This window comes from Melitaea cinxia, chromosome 11, assembly GCF_905220565.1.
Source record: "Melitaea cinxia chromosome 11, ilMelCinx1.1, whole genome shotgun sequence".
In the NCBI taxonomy this organism is placed as follows: domain Eukaryota; kingdom Metazoa; phylum Arthropoda; class Insecta; order Lepidoptera; family Nymphalidae; genus Melitaea; species Melitaea cinxia.
In genome coordinates this window covers 13,657,250-13,663,855 of record NC_059404.1, presented here as the reverse complement: position 1 = coordinate 13,663,855, position 6,606 = coordinate 13,657,250, and positions in this window count along the sequence as shown.

Here is a 6,606-nt window from a genome sequence, read left to right as displayed (position 1 = left end):
AATTACAAGAGCAACAAAAAGAGCTCCAAGAAAAAACGCTTTGGGCTGTAAAAGATGTTAGTGACGCGGTGACTAAGCTTCGAAAAGATGTCGACGTAGTGGAAGAACGAGTTACCGGGTTAGGATTGGATCTTGAAAATGTTAAAACCGGCCTCACTGAACTACAGAAGAGAGTAGTACGGTTTGAAACCATAGGAATTGCGATGTCTGGTGGAACTACCGGAGTGACGCAAGGACCAAAAGTGAAAGTGCCTCCATACGACGGCACTACTTCGTGGAACGCTTATCGTCGACAATTCCAGACTGTTGCTACTGCCAACGGATGGACGGAAGAATAATGCCTGACCGCTCTCACTGTTGCGCTCAGAGGGCAAGCTTTGTCGGTTCTGGAAGCACTGCCACATACAGGAAATGGGTTCCAAGACTTGACGGAGGTACTTGAATCCCGATACGGGGATCGACATCTGGAGCACGTTTTCCGTGCCAAACTGCGTGACAGAGTTCAACGCCCAGGAGAAGGACAACAACAAGGGGCGTTGGAAATCGAAAAACTCGTCAGGAAGTCATACCCAGGAGCCGCCACCAAGATGGTAAACACGAATATTGTTCAAGCATTTGTCGACGGAATCAAAGACCTGGAGGTCAGAGCTGCAGTGAGGCTTCGTCACCATACTTCGATAAAGGAAGCATTGGCGGATGCTTTAGAGGTCGAGGCTGTTCGCCATGACATACGGCAGACCCATAAGATCCGCGAGGTCTCTGAGGAAGTCAAGGAGGTTAAGGCTCCTACGAAGAAAAGTTCTGGAGTTATGTGCTACAAGTGCGGCGAGAGGGGCCACCTTCAGCTCAACTGTCCGCAGAAGAAGACCCAGATAGCAAGGATGAAAAGGATCGAGGAACAAATAGAGGAGCTCAAGAAGCAAGGGGCTTCGCCCCCTGCCCAGGATCAGGAGTATGACTTCAAAACGAAACACCGCAGCGGAAAGATGCATGGGAATGCCGACGCACTCTCACGAAGGCAGTGTTCGGAAGTCTGCAAACTTGTGTTAAGCAGGAATGTATTGAAGTAACATTAAAGCTAACAAAAACAAGTCCTTTGGGTGTCTGGGAGAATGATGCTATGAGGGAAGCTCAAGAAAGAGATGACGACCTTCGGCACATCATCACATGGAAGAAACCGGGTTGACGTAAAACCAATCTGAAGTGAGGTTGCACCCACTGGCGCTGTCACTAAGACGTACTGGGCTCAATGGGACAGTCTGATACTTCAAAACGGAACACTCTACCGGAAATGGGAGAAGACTAACGGCAGAGAGTTCCATCTTCAGATAATTGTCCCAAGAACGTATTATGTAGCACACAAACATATATATATACGTATATATATACACACATACATACATACAAACAATCAAATTCAGAGATATGCGCTAAAGATACGTGTTAGATGTATTACCTCATTAAGTAAACTACCTGAGTACTTAACTTATTATAGTTTTATAATTATTTAACTCTAAATATAAGCCTTTCACATAAAATATTTGCATATCACTATATCAGAATATCGATTCTAGAGAAAAAAGTGCCAATATTAGGACTCAGTAGTGAAAAACAAGTGTATTTTTTTTTGAAATGTTATTTCAAAGCGTTTGATCAAGGATTTAAAGCTGAATTTGAATGAAAAAAAAAATATGAATTGTATTTGAGCAGACGAATTTATGTCGACAAAATCCTAGATGCTATGCTCGTAGAAAATAAACAGATATTATTCATTCAGAGCTTTGTTTAGTTTTCTGAAAATCGAAGTTTATTTTATTATGTCCGTTTTATGATCGCCCTTTTCATTATGTATAACAACAGTCAATAAATTAAAAAAAAAAAAAAAAAATCAATTTTATGAAACAATTTTTTTATGTTGATTTAGTTCTTTGAGTTAACAAATGAATCTAATATTTACAATATAAATAAAATAGCATTGTATTATTCCCAGAAAATCTGAGTGTGAATGTGAGTTCCATAGTTTTGGATGCAAGTAGACCATCATATTTTGCCGGTTTTAATTTTTTTTTAAACCCAATGACACCGACAAACGTATTAATCACAAATAACAAGATAAACAGCTTTAAATGCCTATTTTTATTGATAATGTAAGAAAAAATAAATAAATTATACATTTATTTACAGTAATTATCATTATATTATTTTACAGTAATTTTCGTAATATGTTTTTATTTTTATGAAAGTATCAAATGCGGTTTATCACACTACAACAACAGGCGTTTGACGCGTGTGAGCGAAGGATACTGCTGCGCAGAATTTGGCGTGGATCTTACCTCTAAGAGCGCTGGCGCTCGAATAATTTACTGGGTTTGATGCGTGGTATTATATACTATCTTTTTATTTGTAATACAAAAGGTATTAAAAATAATTAAATATATTAATTATTGTTTTATGTTCACAAATGATGTAACTTTACTTTGGTATAAATAGTTCCTTAAAATTTCTTTGTTTTCTAAGAAAAATATCGCTTTTAATATTGTAGCTATTTGAAAAATATTTGTAAATATAAAATTTTATTACGGTAAATGGAGATACAAATGGAAAAAAAAAACTGTATTATGTATTAACAAAAGCATATTCCACATATTACCATATTTTTTTATACAGTTTTAAGGTAGAGGTTATAGAAAAATAGGACTTCAAAGTATACATTTCGACCGTTTACCCAGGGAGGCGGCTGATGAAAAGGTTAATAATTTTGTACACAAAATATAAATCATAATTCTGATCCATTATCTAACTACAACAAAGGCTACTATGCAAATTCTATATTTCAAAAATATAAATGACATTATTGCATCCAATACAGAGATTAACGACGTCAAAATATTACAATTTCGTGGATTGTTACCGATTTTTGTGAAATGGCTCTTAAAGGCCTTTAAATTTGAATATTTTATATATTTGAAGGACGCTGTATAAAAGGCTCGCTACGTGATTCTTTTTTATATTAAGATAGTTTAAACTTTCTTTTAACATATTTCATTATTATATTTAATACTAACTTACATATTTTTTCTAAATCTCTTGTGCATTAGTTTGAAAGGCGATCCTTGTCTTGTCAAGAACTTTGTGTTGCATATACAAGCTTATCCCAAGGGAAAAGGTCAAATGACGTAGTGGTTATTCAAGGGTAAGCAGATACGTATAAAAAACAAAATACACCGAAACAACTAGCTGTTCACCGTAATTTTACTCGCATTTCTTTCTATACTTACTGTTGACACCTAATTACTATTAGTCATTGAGCTATAAAAATATATGTTCAATATAAAAATATCTACTGTCTAAACTCAAATTCATAATATAATCAATTCAGATCATTTTTGCTATTATACATATATAATCAAATTCATATGATGATGCGTTGACGCAGCGGTCAATACAAATTTTTGTTGGTTGTACAAATATTTATTTTCGGTCTAGTTGTTAATCCTTGTGGTTCTCCCAATCTAGCCTCAGAGAACACGCTAGGCTGTCAGTCCCGGTTGTTATTACGTACACCTGATAGCGAACTTTACTCATAGTATGTTGACGCGTTAGCGCAGCGGTCAGAGCACTGGCTGTTGCGCTTGCGGTCGCGGGTTCGATTCCCGCTCACGACAGACATTTGTATTGGCCTTATAAATGTTTGTCGTGGTCTGGGCGTTTGTGCTTGTGTATTGTGTGTGTTTCCGGACCCCCGACACAGGAGAAAATCCTACTGGGGGCCGTTGAGTGTAAAGCGTTTATTAATTATTATTTATTATTATTATAATTCGACAGTTCTCGGTTAGGTGAAACTCTTTATACAAGAAACACAACACAAACGAAAACGCCTAAATTACAACATATCTCTGTATGACCTATACAAACATTATCCATTAGCCATATCCCAGGATCGAACACATGACCACTAACGCAACAGCCACAATTTTTTTAAAATAAAGATAGGCTAGTTAACAAATTAACAAATATAAAATAAATTAACTAAAGTTTTATAAAATTATCGTATATTTGACGGTTTTCAATTCCAAAGGAAAGCTTACATGATTATTAATTGATAGCTCGAGGGTACGTTTTCGCTCGGAATGTGATCTTCGTCGAGATCTCATATGGTTATGAAATCTCATAAAATTGGTCTTAAAAGATCTACGAGATTGTACCCGACTCGCTTCCCTCAGACATGGCTATATTGCCTTTTGATTGCTCTGTAAGTACACCATAATAATGTTTCATAAATCGATTAATGGTTTGACCAGAAAAAATGGTACTAAAGCGTTTACTTTAATCATTTTAAAAACAAATTGTCTCTGAGATATCTTTCTGCATGATCTTATGTTTTTCTGTGACTATTTATTTATTTATTTATTATTTCTTTAACAATTTTTTATACGTACAAGATTATACACAATATATTTGTCATGGAGGCTCACGAATAATGGTGTGCTTATTCCTGTAAGAGATTTCTTCCAGCACACCCAAAAAGGAACGGTTACAGACAGAAATTAAAGTAGGTAGACGTACACACACGCACACGCGCGTATACTCATACAAAAAATATATATAGCTGACACAAAATAATATTATATAAATATAAATATATCATACCCACATAGTTAAAATTATGATAAGGAAAGATAATGCTCTATGATATGACTATTAATAGACAATGTTTTCCAGGTATAGCCTTATCGTTATTTTGAAAAAAAAGATTGGGATAGGGTATTAGCGTACATTATACTTACGAGTAGTAGGTACTATTATCATTTTCTAACTGTAACCTAACCGTCAAATAAGTTAATAATTGTAAAGAAAATTTAGCCATGCTAGTCCAGATTTTATTTGACCATAACTTGAATTGAATTTGACTTTTTGTTTAAGATTACATAGTAATGTACCAATAGAAATCACGATTTAATAGTACTTTGAAGCCTACTTAAAAAAGAACATTTCGTATTTAGTTATATCTATTAATCCATCTTGATATGTCTTTAATGATGGACTGAGTTTGTTACTATTCCAGAAATAGAAATGTATTCAGGATAAACTTGTTTCTTTTCTAGTCTATGTGTCATATTTTCCGCAATATATTCTGTTATTTGATAAGAAGTCCTCATAGTGACCCTTTCTTGATGACATCACATCAAAATTCCTAATAACTTTTAAGTAGACAGACGGAAATTCGTTCCTCTTACCAAAAGTGCGGTTAACCAACGTCCAACCCTTATTATCGAGGCGAAAAAATGTATAATACCGTCGTCCTGTATTTATGTAAGCCCTTTTTTTATTACAAGCTTGAAAATGGTTGATTGCTATCTCATTTATATAGAAATGAAATTAAGTCGAGGTAATAATGTAAGGGAAATTTTTCGGATTTTTTAATATCAACCGAAATTACTCGAGCGTTCTTATAACATTTTTTATTTTGTACTAAAATATCTGAACTTCGTACTGCCATAATTTTTTCGTGTATGTATAGATTTTTTATTTTCTGTTATACAAATTTTATCCTAACGAAAACAAAATATATTAATAAAATACCTCAACATTCCAACAAACAAAAATAGGCTTTATAGCTTCATTCATTCCATTAATACTTATAAAAATAAATGTATTATAAAAACTAGCTGTGCCCGCGACTTCGTCCGCGTGGATTCTGGCGTCGGGTAGGGTCGACTGACCTCTCCTTTGCTATTCAATCTGTACATAAATGAACTTACCGGTGAGCTCAACAGCATTCATACCGGTTGTTATATCGACAACGTATGTGTCAATAATATTATAATAGTTACGCGGATGATATGGTGCTGCTGGGACCAACGGTGGGTGTCATTCGCAAGCTGTTGAATATTTGTGCATCATATACGCTGGAGCATGGACTTACATATAACAATAAAAAAAGCAAAATAGTTGTTTTCAAGGGTAAATCTAGCGTATACGTGTCAGTCTGTGTTTCTCCAATTACATTGTATGGTGTAGAGCTGCAGCGTGTGACCAGTTTTAGGTATCTAGGGCACATTATGACGGATAGTTTGTCTGATTATGAGGATCTGGAACGTGAGCGTAGGGCTCTGGCGGTCCGAGGCAATATGATAACCCGTAGATTCGCTTGATGCTCCGTTCCAGTAAAAATAACTTTGTCTAAGACATATTGCCAGTATTTGTACGCGAGCAGTCTATGGGTGAGCTATACTCGTCGGGCCGCCAGAGTCCTACGTGTTCAATATAATATCTTGGATGCTACTGCGGCTGCCTCCACATTGCTCCGCATTGCTTATTTTTGCCTAGGCCCATAAGGATGAATATCAAGCATTAATTCGTAAAAAGGTTGGGTCATTATTAAGACGGTTAAGAGTCAGCAGCAATGGCATCCTCGTGATGATTGCTTCACGCACGGATTGTCCGACCCAATACAAAATGATGTGTCCCATAATAGGTCAACAATAACTTTTGCTATAATATGATTTTAGTGACGTATATTGTACTATTTTATTTATTATGTTATGGTATTATTATTGTGCTGTGTGGCTACGGCACCAAAGTATATAGCCACCCCCTCTCTTC